At 40.0% G+C, this 15618-nt stretch overlaps 1 protein-coding gene across 2 annotated transcripts in view; it reads right to left on the bottom strand.

The window, feature by feature from the left end:
- Positions 1-15618, bottom strand: part of PTK2 (protein tyrosine kinase 2) — a 195935-nt gene that overhangs the window by 146121 nt on the left and 34196 nt on the right. Inside the window, exon 3 of one of the 2 annotated variants that reach the window (XM_042809085.1) lies at positions 10125-10151. The exons of the other annotated variant lie outside the window; for it this stretch is intronic. The gene's annotated coding sequence lies outside the window, so the exon portion shown is untranslated. The remainder of the gene's footprint in view (positions 1-10124; positions 10152-15618) is intronic. 2 annotated transcript variants of the gene reach the window in all.

Genomic DNA, 15618 nt, shown 5'->3' with positions numbered 1-15618 from the left:
GAAGTGCCCTTCCCTTTACAGGAACTTTCTTTTATGTCTCTGCCTCATGAAAATGGCAATAAACCTTCAAGGACCACTTCCTCAGGTAGTCATTCTCTCCTCTGCTATAGGGATCAAAGGTTGAAAAAAAGGTTTTGAGTGACATGAGGACAGTACAAAACCCATCACCTTAAATAGCCTCATTTGTCTGTCTAACTAAACCAGCATCTTGTCAGCCTGTTCTATCAAAGAGGTTTAACTATCAAAGTGCCTGCACACTGGTATGAAAGCACCCAGAAAACACAAGGACATGCTGCTCAGTTTTAAGAAGGCTTCCGTGACCTCACCACCCAACAAAACTTGTTTTAGCTAACCAGATGCAACACTGAAATACTGAGTGCAATTCCATATAAAGGCACTGATTATTTCTCTTTTTGTGCAGTGCAGCCTTACCTTGAACATCGGGTGTAGTTGTGGGAGCCAAAATGTAAGGACGTAAATACTATTAAATTAATATCCAGTTTCTTGCAATGGTAGACAGAACATTAAAAAACCTGACAGAAACTTGAATGACCTACATTGCCAAATGTCAGAGGAACAACACTATTGGCACGTAACAGCATCTGACAAGGCCAAGAACTCATTTCTTCTATAGTACTGAGCTGTCAAGAACCACTTCCAAAGAAACCGGCATTAGTCTCCACAACCCCATTTGATGCCTTTCAACCAAGGCACAGTACTCAGGTTTTCTTTTTTATGAGAACAAAGGAATAAGAGGAAAATAACTGAATGCATAAACAGAAGGCAACTAAGCCTTGTGTTGCCTTGTTGACACAGGGATTAAAATGTAGTAAACCACAGTGGTAGAGAAGTTCAAGCATCCTGAGATGAAGGCATAACGAGAATTTTCACATTGCAGACGAAGCCATTCAGCTTCCTTCTTAATAGGTTAAATGACTTCAGTTTAGTCATTTTTCTCTTTGCACAGAAGGACAGACCTCCTTTTCTCCTCCAGCTCTGAAAGAGGCAGATCATTAAACATCGTCAATCATCATCCTCTGAACTTGCACTTAAAATCCTTCCTTAATTAGTTCTGCATTCAAGGATGTCAGTACCTCAAATGCAGACTTCTACGGACTCAACGAGCAGCTGACCTGCTAATGAAAACTTGGAAGTTTAAATGAAGTTTTTAACACTTCTGCAAGATGAGCTGAAATGCAAGCACAATGTGTGTTTACATCCTGGCACATCCAGCCTCTAGAAATTTATTTCAAGAAAGCAGGTAAATCTGTATTCCAAGATAAATGCTATTAATTCTGGAAAGACAGTTCCAATACTTCTCAACATTAAGTCCTCCTGAATAAGTTATTGCTCATTGCTGAGCAGCAAAATACATCAAACAATACTGTAGCAATGAATCTAAATGGAGACTAAGTAGAAACTTGAGATTCCTATTTCTTTTTGAAAGGTATAAGGTGAATTAAGACAATCTGGAAGACAACTTTGTGCCACAGTTAATTTCTGGAGAATTTAAGAAGTCTCATATCCATCCCAAGCATAATTCTACCTCTCCAATGGAAGCCTAAGCACTTAACACAAACTTCTTTTAGGAATAAAGCATTGAGGAAAATGTATTTGCTACAAGAACACATATTTATTAGCTTGGCTTCCCATATGAAAACCTAAGGAACATGTCAAATAGCTTCTAAAGTTTTTTTCATTCTAAACGTACTGATATCCCATTCCCCATAATATAACCCCATCCAGCATGGAAATGTCTTGCAGAAACTATCACAATTATTGTGAAATTGTTTGGTTATTTTCTTAATTGCATTCTTCATCCTTTAAAAAAAGGGAAGGAAAGGAAGAAATCATAGGCAGAACATCTAGTATTTTTATTACTACTGCCTTCCTTCAGTCTTGTGCTGAGCAAAACCAAAAAGAACAGTACCAAACCTGCACAACTATTAGTTAACTTCACAAAGCAGAGAAATGCAGCTTTACACTAAGAATAATCATATAGTCTTATTTGTGATCATTGCAGTCCTAACTTATAACAAAGCTTGAGAAAAGATCAGCCATGTAATGCTTTTCCTCCTGCCCACAATGTTCTACTTCAAACAAGCTGATGTGTATTTTGGAAGACAATCCCAGGCCGCTCCCAACTCAGGTCTTGCAGAATAAAAAACACTCTAACAACTAATATTTTATATATAAACTCAACACTCAAGTTCCAACTTGATTTCCAGAATCCTTTTTTCAGTAATACTGCCATCCTCACCCTTCCTTGACTTTGCATTTGCTGCTACCATCACCTTACTACTACTAACATTCTTAACAATGTATCAAGCATCCTCAATGTTCTCGCCCAAGCAGACCTCAGGTGCCACTGAAACACACTGATAGTCGTGCTCAATTCCACTTAGTAACACCCTGAAAGTTTTACCAAGGCTGATGAAGTCACCGCTCAGTCATTTAGGTTGCTTCAGCAGTAGAATGCTACAATTTGGGATGTGAATGTAACTGGACAGGAGAACACCACGGTGAGCAGTTTAAGAAAGGTCTGTCCAGTGTTTAATTTCTGCTAGTTGAAAGAACTGCAAATTGAAAGAACTACAGAAATCAGCAGAAACTATACTTTCTATGGAGTAGTCTTATAAAGGGCTACATGCAGCACGGGCATAAGCAGGACACTGCTCATGTACCACAATTACTAATTTTTGTTTGTTTTTTAGCTTTCAGAATTTCTTGTTTTCTTACTGCATTTAAATCCAGAAAAAGATAATTTCAGTGACTGCAACCAAAGGTTTTGAGTTGCAAAGAAGCATCAGTCTCTCACTGATGATATCCTAGTGCCCAACTGACTCACTGTCCTGCTTTGCTCTTAGTTTTTTCCTCCTGTAAGACAGGATCCTAAAATCTCTTAAATTCCCATCTCCTTAACAAATACCTTTAAAAGGCTCCCTAAAAAAGAGCAGCTGCACAGGCAGGCATTTCTTAAAGCCAGTCCGGCTGTACTTGGTCAGGCTTAGCAAAGGTCCCCATTGCAGTCAGGGCACCAGCTCCATTTCTCTTCCACAAGAGAGGGGGAACCTTCCCTTCTGAGAAGTACAGCAGCATTTGTTATACAGCTGCTCCCCAAGGCCAAAAATCAGTCTCTCCTGTAGCAATGTGAAAAACGTCACATTTCTGTAAGCTTGGTGCAGTCCAGACAAAATTCTACTTTAGATCCAAATTAAGGATGCCACTTGAATAGCTCTCATGAGCATGCCTTTGTATATCACATACCTTGACTTCTGGAATTTTTCCACTTCTAGATGAGTCCATAGAAGCACACAGGAACGATCCTAACTGTGTGTCCCCAAAACCTTGGGAGCTAGACAGGAAGCAACACAGAAATGTGCTGAGCTGCTGCCGGTTTGTTTCGCTGTTCGTTTTTTGAAGTGATCAGACAGTTAAGCCATCTTGTTAACGTTTACAGGAACATCAGCACAGGAGTTGAAGGACTTCCCATTTTCATGTCATCAACTCCTATCCCCTACTTTTTCACACAGCCATGTCATTGTGCCATAAATCAAGTTATAAATGCATCACATCACTTTTCGAGCATAAGAACACACAAAACCAATTGCTGGGAGTGCCACATAACTATCAGTTCTCCAGACTTCGATCCCAGAAGTTCAATACTCTATACTGAAATTTCTTCTCTATGCTGGAATCTTTTACCTTCTAACTCATCTTTCTCTTCTGGCCCTCCCTACGCATATACACACAATGAGCAAAGGGCAAATTTCTCAACTGGAGAAAACTCAACTGCAGTTCTAAGCGATCAAAAGTAAGACACAAGAATATCACTGGAGCAAAGGAATAGCTGTGGCCTTCCAATGAAAGAGACTGCTCTTCAGTCTAAGTTCTCTTGATTCCTTACAGCTTGATAATTACAGTAGTATTTAGAGTGGATACACAGAACACCTGATAAAGCATTTTCCTTTCTTCCTTTTTATTATTACTGTCAAGTTCACACACGATTCATTATTAGGTCTGGAATCACAGAGGTCTTCTCATTAGTTTAAAGTCCCTAAGCATATTTCTGAAACAGTTATCTCAAGTGCCATAGGTATCTATTTAAAGGACACAATTACGTTGCAGTAATTATTTTTCCCACACCAGGATGCAAATGTCAGGCTGAGAATAGATAACACTTACAGTACAAGACAGGACCCAAACAGAACCTTCAAGCACAGTCTGGCAGCCATGCACAGGTGGAAGAGAGAAGACAGAGCTACTTAAACTGCATATTTATGCTGCTAGTAATACAGATACCAAAGTTTAAGAATACTTTCTGTAAGTACTTAAATAATATTTCACTCAAAACCTCTGTATCTGCACCTAGAATTTATTACCACTCAGTAAAACTCTGCAGTGCTCAGAGGCATCTAAGTTACATTTACAGAGCACACCACATCAGCACTGCACATCCTCCTGTTTTTAAAAACAGATTCACAGATGGGTCACTGTAGATATCTTCCCTTACACCCCTCACACTGTTACAAGAAAAGGAGGTTCTCTCTGCTGCAAAATAATTAAGCTTATGTAGTCCTGTATTTTCTGAGTCATAACAAATCCAGTTATGCTCTAACCCAATTTCAAAATGAACAAACCAGACTGTGGTAGCATTTCAAGCTGGTTTAAATGGCGCAGTTGCCTTTAAACACTATCAAATTAATACTCACCATTATGCTGATGAAATGTCTTCAGCACGGAACAATAAACTCATGAACTTAGCTATGATAATTACTTGTAAGTCTGCCTCTAGCTTGCTGACACTGCAGGCATTTATCCTTTTGTCCGTACTGATACTGATGAGAAAAGCAATGGCTTGAGGAACAATAGATGGATCTTGTAGGTCAACAAGTGGCTGCACAACTGGCACTGCCAACGTGGTTCTGGCTGGGATCCTCTTTGAGGAGCGAACACCTCAAGTGGAATTCCAACAAGGGCACCTGGGTAACTAAAGGCTGCTCAGCATTACCTTCCTCCCTGAGGAGATGAACCAAATATCCACAGATCATTTCCAAAACATACAAAAATAACAAGACAATCAAAAGCATTCAGCGAATGCTGAAATGCGAATGAGAAATCACTCCTGACCAACCTGATGGAATTCTACCATGAAAGGAGGAACCTGGTGGACAAGACATGGTTAATCTTTACTTCAGAAAGGCTTTCAACACTGTCTCCCATGACATCTTTATGGATGAAATGAAAGTATTGACTAAATAAATGGCAGCAAGATGAACTGAAAACTGTCCAGACTGTCAGACTCAATGGCTTGTGGTCAGCAACTCCAGGCAGAGACTAGCCAGAACAAACAGGAGATTAACAAGATCATTTTCTAAAGGGAAAAAAAAAAAACAACAGAAATGCTAAGTTACATAGATTTTAGTCATGTTTAGTATACCTCAGCATCTCAACTCTGTTGCACGTCAGACTCACTGATAAGAAAGTTATCCCTGTATCCAAAATATGCTGGTGCTTTTGAATTGTGTGGACACCAGCTACAAAATACGGATGGAGGCAAGGGAAGGGTGGATGAGGGCGGTGTCAAAAGAGCAGCCAAAATAGGCAGAGTCTCACTAGGAAGGCCTGCAATCACTTAAATTCCAATATTTAGCTGCCTTCTCCCACCTCCCTAGAACATTTAATACAAAATGCCAGATACCTAACAGCAACAGACCAAGGACAAATGTATTGCTTCGCAAGCGTCAGGGGTATATGAGGGAGGGAAATGGTATTTTACAAGCACAGATGATTGTTAAAGGTACCCTATAAAGTTTTAAAACAGGAAGATTTTGCATATAATAGCAAGGAAAGCTTCCTTACTAAGCTTTATGAGCAGTAATTCTCATCCATCAGGAATAGGAGTTTTGCAATACAGCACTGGGTGGTGGAAAAAAAAAAAAGCTATAAAGTCACATCAAAAGAAGAAAAAGCCTTCCCATGCCTTCTGAACTTTGAGAGGCACACAGACTGCTATTCTGAATTAACAACACTAACATTTTATCAACTAAAAATTACTAATTCTGTGTTCTTTTATTGGTATGAGCACCTCTTCTAAACATAAATTACAACCAAAGACACAGCAGATATGAAAAACTAACTTTTAAGTTACAACCGCTGTATTGAATTCAGTGAATGCAATACTCCTGGGTAAGAACCAGAATCTTGGGTAAGTTTTTCTTAGATCCCTTAAGAAAAAAAACAGTTTATCTAAAGGTAAACTACCTCTAAGGAAACAGGAAATGCAGGTCTCCTTGCTGTCTCCCCAGGCAGGACATGCAGGCATTCAGTCAGGAGTTACAGAATCACAGAATGGCCAGGGCTGGAAGGGACCTCAAGGACCATGAAGCTCCAACCCTTGCCACATTCAGGGCCACCACCTCCCCATTTAATACCAGACCAGGCTGCCCAGGGCCCCATCCAACCTGGCCTTGAACACCTCCAGGGATGGGGCATCCACAGCCTCTCTGGGCAGCCTGTTCCAGCACCTCACCACTCTCAATCTGTAAAGAACTTCCCCCTGACATCCAACCTAAATTTTCCCTCCCTCAACTTAAAACCATTTCCCCTGAAGTTCTGAAGGGAACTGCTTACTATCCATAGCAGTTCAGATTTATATATAAAACTGCAGCACAAATCAAAAGGCTACAACTACACAGCTGGTAGAGAAAATTATTCATTTTCTCCCTTTAAACAGAGACACTGACAACAGTTCTCCACTAATGTTACTGAGCTCATTCTCAGCTGTGTGAATAATTGCTGCAGAATTTATTACTCCCTGTAACAAATGCGAACATTTTAGAAGTTCTGCATATCGTCAATTAGTCAGTTCTTGCCACTAAGCTTCAGCTGGCTTTTCCTCAAACAGTGTTCAGCTTTCCATCTTTTAACATACAAAGTAGCCTTGCATTTTTTTTTTTCCTTCCTATGGTCTGAAAAGCAACACTGCATTTCAAGTTGCTATGTTCAGATTTATCACAGCTGATGTCTATGTAGGATAAGGAAGATGTAGCTGCACAGCACAGCATTAAACACCCACCTCATATCTGGCAGCTAAGAGGAAAGGCAGCAGCAGGTTGTTTCAAGGCAGTGTTTCTCTGGAAGGTGCCATGAGATTAATGTGGTTTAACTGAAGGGGTAATTAACAGGCTTTCTGCAGGAAGGAACACACTAACAAGAGATGAAATGCAGAAGCATTTTTATTTCAGGCTGAGCAACATCTAAGCAGCGTTGAAGATGTATCATCTCGTTTCTTTCTTTTCTGGCCCTAAATAAACACATGGAACTAAAACTAGTTCCAAAACTATTTAATATTTCAAGGCAACAAAGGTATCATACACACGCAGCCAAACTATGCCACACATTAAAAATATGCCACACATTAAAAAAAAAAAAAACACACAAAAGCATCACATGGACTTCAAACATACTGAATATCTGAAATACACAAACAAAGGATATTCACTCCTATCAATTATTACCTCATGCTAGGAGAACAACACTTAACTCACAAGAGTTAACTCTGAAGGAGATGGTCTTCCAGGACAGAACATCTCTATTCAAGATCCTATTTCATATTTCTGACTGTAAACACAATATATATTTTTCTCACTATTCTCTAGCTATCTGGTAGTTCTTTAATACAAATTTTTGGTTGTCACTATTTCTCAATTCTAGCAATGAATGCTTATTTGCACTACGGGATCAGGAACAAAGTGCTGGGCTGAAGAACTGTCTGCTGTATCACTTTAATAGTAGAATCATAGAAACCTGTGAGTTGGAAGGGACCTTTAAAGGTCATCTAGTCCAACTCCCCTGCAACAAACAGCAACATCTACACCTGTTTTAAATTCAGAAGGGAACAACATCCAGGAACATCCAGCTGGTTTTAATCCCAACAGCACTAATAGATTAAAAGCATTTACCAACAGAAAACTGGCCTTTCATTCCACCAGGCATGCTGTGAGCACGCTCACATTCAAGGATAGCTTCACATACACACAGGAGCACTTGGATCTGTCTGGCTGTTAAATGATGGTATTTTAACACATTGCCTTCCAAGGCCCTACTGGTTTACATGCCAGAAACTCTACAATCATATCCAGGGACCCAATTTACAGGCAGTGAAACATCCAAGTTACCTACTGACTTCAAAGTAGTGATACAGCTTAATGCAGGGTAACTCCCTAGTAATGATTTAATGATTGGATTAGTAGCCCAATCATCTAATGCATTCAACTGCACACAGTCATTTCTACAAGAAGATAGCTATAAAAGCAAAGTGAAAAGGAAGTTTTCTGGATGTCTTTGGTACACCACTGACCACAATGAGTTTACATGCAACACAACCTCAAGCACGACACTATAATGAAGTGTATTTTATGTGTTCTCCTGGAAAGTATTCAAACACTGCAAACCCCTCCAATGTATTGTAATACAAAGTTTGAGCACGGAAAAAAAAAGTAGGAGGAAGAAGTGGAGCATTTCTAGTGACATCTATTGTCCACTGTTAAAAGTGGCACCCAGGACAAAGTTCTGCAAAACTTGAAATAAGCAAGAATGAGTTCTGATGACTGAACATCAATTAAAGCTTTCCACCTAAATGCAGAACCTCACCTTTAATTTAACCACACTGCATCTTTCATCTATTTCTCCAGCCCCTTTCTGTTGAGTTTTAATCCCATCATCCAGTGTGCTTGCAGCCCTTTTTTATACTGCTGTCACTTGTAGATTGAATAAGCACACTAAGTCCATCATCACGGCCATTAATGAAGCCATTGTAACGCCACAGGACAAGTCAGGCCTTTGTGGGATTCCTTTCCATACACTCTATTCTTCTGACCATACTTTAAGCATGTTTTAAAACAACTTTCCTTAATTTGCTTATCTTTGAATAAGTCAAATCCCTGCTACAGTCAAATTCTGGCATACAGCCTTTCTAGCCTATATGAAGCCTCCTTATCTCGTGGCAGAAACGAAGTTATCATTTCAGAATCTTGGGCCTTTATGAGTGTTCAATGCTAAGTACAATTAGGACATCATCCCCCCCTTTCCCCCCCTTCACAAATTGAAAAGAATTATCTCATTGTGACTCAGACTTACAGTATCAGACAAAATCTTCAAGTCCCAAATGAAAACTGAAAAATAAGATCTGCTGTCTTCCCACAAGCCTGACCAAACACCAGACAGTTGTTCTTCCAAGATACCCCACCAGTAATCACCTATTTGACAACCGCCCTCAGCACTCTAAAATAATTTTACTGTTGAAAATAAACAACTTGTTCCCCATTTAAAGTTCTCTTCACGGCTTCAAGCAAGCACAATTCTGTCCCAGAACAGAAAAAGCTCCCATGGAAAGACTGCACAACACATCAGCTGTCAAGCTTTTAACTGAAACAACCACTGGATTCAAATGGGAACCAACTACTTCCAGAGCAGATTCAGGATTACTGCAAAGAGCTTCATTTCACAAATTCACTCATCCAACCAAAGCCACCTTTGTGGCTTCTGTGTGAAACATACTTTAGGAAAAGACGGAAGAAAGGATCCATAAGGAAAGTCACAAAGGCAGAGTAAGCATCAAAGGCAGCAGGTTTGATAATACCCAATGCAAAACTTGCTCAGCTTTTACTCCAAGTGAACCATGATGATGACTCCAGAGCAGCTTTGTTAATGCAGAAATTACAAACAAATCAAGAACCCACACTCTCCCAGCCATAAACCTCCTATCTCCGTGCAGCTGTCCCTCTGATTCATCACCAGTATTTCTGCTTACCTGTCTTCTGACAGCTTTATCACACACTCTGCTCTTTTAAACACGCAAGTGATATAATTCATATTTTACAATAGCATCAATTTGCACTGGTTTCCTCCTCCTCTTGTCAAAATCCATCGTTTAAATATAAAAAGGTCTGTACATCAACAGGCTTTGTTCTGACCCCAGCATTACCCCAGGTGCCCCCATGATGAAGTATCACGACAGTGCCAGGAAGAACCCAGGCTCTGGTTATATAAAAACATTACTGTATTGCAAGCAAGTTCTGCTTGCTGTCAGATCAAGGCATAAAGGAAAGAAGCAGACTTACCTGCTGGCAAAGAATGTCTTGAAATTTCTGTAACAATAAAGAAACGCATTTAGAAGGAAAAAGAAAAACAGCTCTAAAACCAGGTTAGCCTAATCGCTTTTCTACAAGGCTGCATTTGCTTAATAAAGCACATAACCTGAGGCAATTTGCTAACTGAGAGGTATGTCACGTGTAAATTAAGACTGTTTAACTTGTCTCATTCTGTTTATTATCAAGATTAAGTTTTTGCCCACCTAGCTGAAGGGTAAAGATTACAGCACTAATGAGGGCAGTTATTACAGCAGTGCAAACATACAAATTCAAGTCGCAGAGATTTCACTATCACCTCTACAGTTCCAGAGTTAAGTGTCAGGGTTGTCAGCCTCTGCATACAAAGATGTTATTGTTTTTTATCTTTATGCTTAACCCTTGAGAGAGAAGACCAAGTTTGGAACACAAGAAGAAATGCTAGAAGAGGTGGATCTCTATCACAGAGAGGCACAACATAGATGCTGAACATTTTTGTAATAAGTGACAAGGATGCCTTCAGCAGCAGTTGACTTTACAAAGACCACTGCCTGAGAGTCTAAATAGATCATATCAGAAAACTTATACCCTCAAGAAGAATAAACATGAGTGTAAACACAACAGATCATCATGTCCATTCTATTCCTTCTGCCTGATTTTCATACACCTGTCAACTCAGTACATGGGAACCTAACTGGGATGGAAGGTGCCAATCAGGCTTCAAAAAGGAAGCTGAAATGCACGCAGAATGAGACCACAGAAGTTAGAAGTTAATGAGGTCAAGAACTGGGGATTAACATCAGAGTTGATGAAACCTGAAATTAATACAAATAGGGGCAAAAAAAGTAGTAGAAAGAGAATGAATAATATAACCGAACAGAGCCTAAGAAAAAGGGTCCACGTAGTTCCTTGCTTAAAAGGGGACAACAGGACTGAGTAATGAACCCCTGTATTGGGTATAAAAAGCCATGCAGAAACTGAACTTTATCCACAGATGCAGCAACTGGGATGAATGGTAAGATTATCAGAGCAGGTGGTCACTGTTCTGACACTTACTGGGGAAATAACAAGGCTTAATTCTAACCCTGCTCTCAACTTCAACTTTCATTCTCTGAGAAAATAAAGAACCAAAGTTAAAATACTTACAGTGCAAACTAAAAACAGCAAGAGGACACCCAAAAGAGCAGAGGAAACATCACATGCTACATTCTGGCAGAACACAGCAAGCTGTATTTCAAAGATGCTCAACGTGCCGCCTACTTACGAACAAAACTAGCTTATGTGGTAAGGAATGCCTTCAGACAGGAGAAACCCTGACAGGAAGGAGCTCTGTTGTGTGCTGGAAGGAGAAGTCCCAAGCTGCCTCGCGCAAAAGCGTCTGCATAGAGTGCATGTTGGTGTACACTGAGCAGAGCTTTCTTCTGGCAGGAGACACGTTCAAGCTACCATCAAATTGCAACATTAAATTAATCCACAGATGTGTTGCATCTTGCAACCTTCTACACATAGATTTGATCGTCTTTCCACATGTATTTCAAGAAATCAGACTGAATTCCTGCTCGTCCCCACAGAGGATGAACCACCCTAGGGTGCTAGAGTGAAAAACTAGAATCACAGAATGGCCTGGGTTGAAAAGGACCACAATAATCATCTGGTTTCAACCCCCTGCTATGTGCAGGATCACCAACCACCAGACCAGGCTGCCCAGAGCCACATCCAGCCTGGCCTTGAATGCCTCCAGGGATGGGGCATCCACAGCCTCCTTGGGCAACCTGTTCCAGTGCCTCACCACCCTGTGAGTGAAAAACTTCCTCCTAATATCTGACCTAAACCTCCCCTGTCTCAGTTTAAGACCATTCTCCCTCATCCTATCACTGTCCACCCTTGTAGACAGAATCAAACAGCGGATTTCATTCACTGCTTGGATTTCAAACCTTATTTCATTTTAATTTTTCTACAGTGATGGGAGCAATCTCTAAATTCCTCTAAAAAAAAAAAAAAAAAAAAAAAAACCACCAAAATTTTGAAATACTATGAAAAACTAAAAGCTGCATTAACATTTCCTTCGATCCCAAGGACCACAGTGGGACCAAGCCAAAGGAACCTACAAGATCAGCACTGTTACTATAATTAAGTCAACAACTGTAATGATTTAGTACTTCCACGCTATGCTGCAAAATAACTCTGTAAGTCCATTAACTGGAGAGATGATGCACCTCTGGGAGGAGTATGCCTCCTGCAAATGCACATTCCTCTAATACAACCAAGTACAAGAGGCTGTTTTCCAAGATTAGTTGACACACGTGAGTTAAAAACAAGTAGGAGAAAAATTGAAAACCTGAAGGCCACATCAGTCAACTGAAAATTGCATAAATGCACTTAACAAGGTATTTGCATCATATTTTTCAAGTATTGCCATTAAGTATTACCATTAAGTCCACCATACGCTAATGCATCTTCACTCTGGAAAACACCAATTACTACAAAAATATTAACTCATAGTAGCATAAAATGAAAAGCAGATACTATCACAAATGCAAACAAAAGTTTTTTTAGGGTTTTTCGTGTCTGTTTGTACATTTAACACAACATTAAGTGAGTATTTGTTATGTCATGTATTTTTACTAGTCACAGAGCCCCACATTTTGGAGGTTAGCTTCATGACCCTTCCTACCTTTGGGTCTATCCTACCTCTCCAGTGCATTTTCATCTTCTCTGACTTGAAATTTTCTAAGCTTGTTCTCCAAATACGGTTTTTCATTCAACATCTAACACTGAAAGCAGATTAGTGGCTTCTGGCAACATCTTAAATACATCATTCACTGAGAAGTAGACTGAGACCACGCATTTAGCTAGCTATTAATTTCACACTGCTTTACACACTTGCAGACTTTGCAATGCAATGTGGTTTTAAATACCCTTTTTTAATCTCTGGTCTCCCAGCTTTCCCCCATTTCTCAATCAGCGCAGCAGAGCTCACACAGCCACATTTAGCACTTCCAAAAGTGCAAGGCCGTCTCTGCAGCACTCCCAAAACACAACACAGCCGCACACACCAAGGCTGCCAGGACAGTCCCTCTGCTGCAGTACAGCTCACAAGAGCGTCAGCATTTTGGGACACCTCCTGCTGGGAACATGAGCAAACAAACTTTGCACGTTGCCAGGAAAGGTAAAATAGTCCAAGTAAAGCTGATTTTAATCCTAGTCAGACAGCAGGACGATGACGTAGATGGCCTCAAGAGGTCACTTTCAATCAGTGTTTCCTTCACAGTATACACAGATGACCAAAACAGAACAGGAAAGAAGCTGTAACAATGTAAGAGGTACAACAGAACAAGTTCATTACCCAAAAGTCTTGCTAAGCAAATGAGTTACCTACATGAAGCCACTGAGAAGCAGAAAGGAACTGACTGAAAGAAGGAATACTGTGATTACTTCCGTATGCACTGAGATCACAGCACATTCACAGCAGGAATGGCCCCACAAGGATCACCGAGTCCAACTCAATGGTTTGGGGCAGTGCACTCCTCATACTGGCTTTGCAGATGCAATCCAAACAGCCTTTTCTATGATATCCAGCACACCAAGACGCTCACCTTCCATTAAAATTGAAACTATTTTTATGAAACTATGCATTTATGCATTGCAGACTCTCCTCAAATGTTTTCCTGGAAATGGAGCCACAACTTCACAACCTTCATTCCAAGAGTAACATCTAATCACTGAAAGCAGGGATATTTTGTGAGCTCTGTGTTCTTACCTCACAGTAAGATGAGAGCACGGCTCCGTGGCTGAGGACAGAGGCTCACTGCTTACCCAGGCTGCAGCACTGATCTCCTTCCAGAGCTGTGGTAAGGAGCTGACCACATGAAATTTCATCCTGCCTTACTGCAGCAGCAACCGACTCCAACCTAGCAGAGCCCCTTGAAATCAGTTCAGATATTCAGTTCAGGAACTGATCTCTCATTCCAGCAAAGAATAAAGGCTTGCAGCAGGAGCAGGCTCAGACCACAAGCTCTGAGAAGATGAGAAGACGTGATTTTCCTATTTATCTACCAGTAGCCAATTCATTTAGGGATACCAGCTTTTAGCTTTCGTGGGAATAAGCCTGCACAAAGTTGCCTCAGAGGCTACCTTCCTGCTATGAGAGGATAGATGCTCCTTACTCCTTAATGAAGCTGAGATAGAACAGTCTCTCCTTTCCCCCCAGGAGCAAACAATTAGGCTGAAAACTCACCCTTAAAATAAATTTAGTAAACTATTCTTTGTAAATTAACTTTTGTTGGGAAGCTCAAGAATTTCTCCACAATTGATCCAGCAAAGACCTTGGAGCTCCCATTAATTCATTCTGACAGCATTCTCTCTAAGGAAAAGCCATTAAATAGCATTTATAATATGATGAAATTTCCATGCAAGATCTACAGTTACCACTGGTTCATTTCTCTCTCTCTCTCTATATATATATATCTATATCTATCTATCTCTCTCTCTCTATATATATATATCTAGAGAGAGAGAGATTTTCACTTCCTTGTTAGAACTGCATACCTTATTTCTAACCTCAACTAACCTTCTAATTTAGCATTCTGCAGAGCTGAATGTTAACAGCCCCTCATTATATCATTTCCCATTAAGGCAATTTTAGGTGAACATCACTACAATACAGACAGCCATTTCTCTAAACTTTTGGTCGCCCTTATACACCTCAATTTCACTTTTTTTTCTTTTTTTTTTTTCCCCTTTTTTTTTTTTTTTTTTTAAATTTTAGTAGCTTCTGTGCTTTATAGACACCAGTGCCTGATGCAGTATTCATAAGTTAACCATGACAGCACTAAAAATACCACTTGCTTGCTTCATTTTTTCCCCTATTGACACACTTACTGCATTTGCCTTAGACGCAGTGAATATCCACCATGAACAACCAATTTGTATGTGGTGCTGTCGGTGAAATGGGAAGGGAAGAGAGAGGACTACAGGACAGATCCCCCATCCACCAAACCTGCCAGCATTCTTTGTCACTTTACCAAATTCACTTTACAAACCCACACATTTTTCGTTTTCAACCCAACTTCATAGGAGATCCAAGTTGCACTGCAGACATTTATTATTTTTAAATCCTCATTTCCAACTGTGAATATCAGCAGTAAGGACTTAACGCTTTCATCTACACCTTCTGAAAAGGTTAATGAGGAAACAGCCAAGAATCACTATCAGACCCTCAAGAAGTGTGCTTGCTCTGTTCTCCCATTTTGAGAAGATCTGTTTTACTAGTTATTAATGTCAATGTGAGCTGTTGTTTCTGAATCCCAAATACAATACAAAATTAATTATGTGTTTGCATGACAAAACAGGTCCTAAATACATTTACAATATGATCACCATCATATCTTGCAGTGATCTTTAAATATGCAGGAGCAAAATATTCTACTATTGCAGCACAAGTGTCAGTGAAGTCGTCCTGTGCTTCGGGAACACAATCAGTTTGTAT

Source organism: Centrocercus urophasianus, unplaced genomic scaffold (genome assembly GCF_019232065.1).
Source record: "Centrocercus urophasianus isolate 14NV4802_14NV808 unplaced genomic scaffold, USGS_Curo_1.0 seq_11, whole genome shotgun sequence".
Taxonomy (NCBI): Eukaryota; Metazoa; Chordata; class Aves; order Galliformes; family Phasianidae; genus Centrocercus; species Centrocercus urophasianus.
Note: the sequence above shows the minus strand (reverse complement) of the source record. Positions and strands in the feature narration are given on the sequence as shown.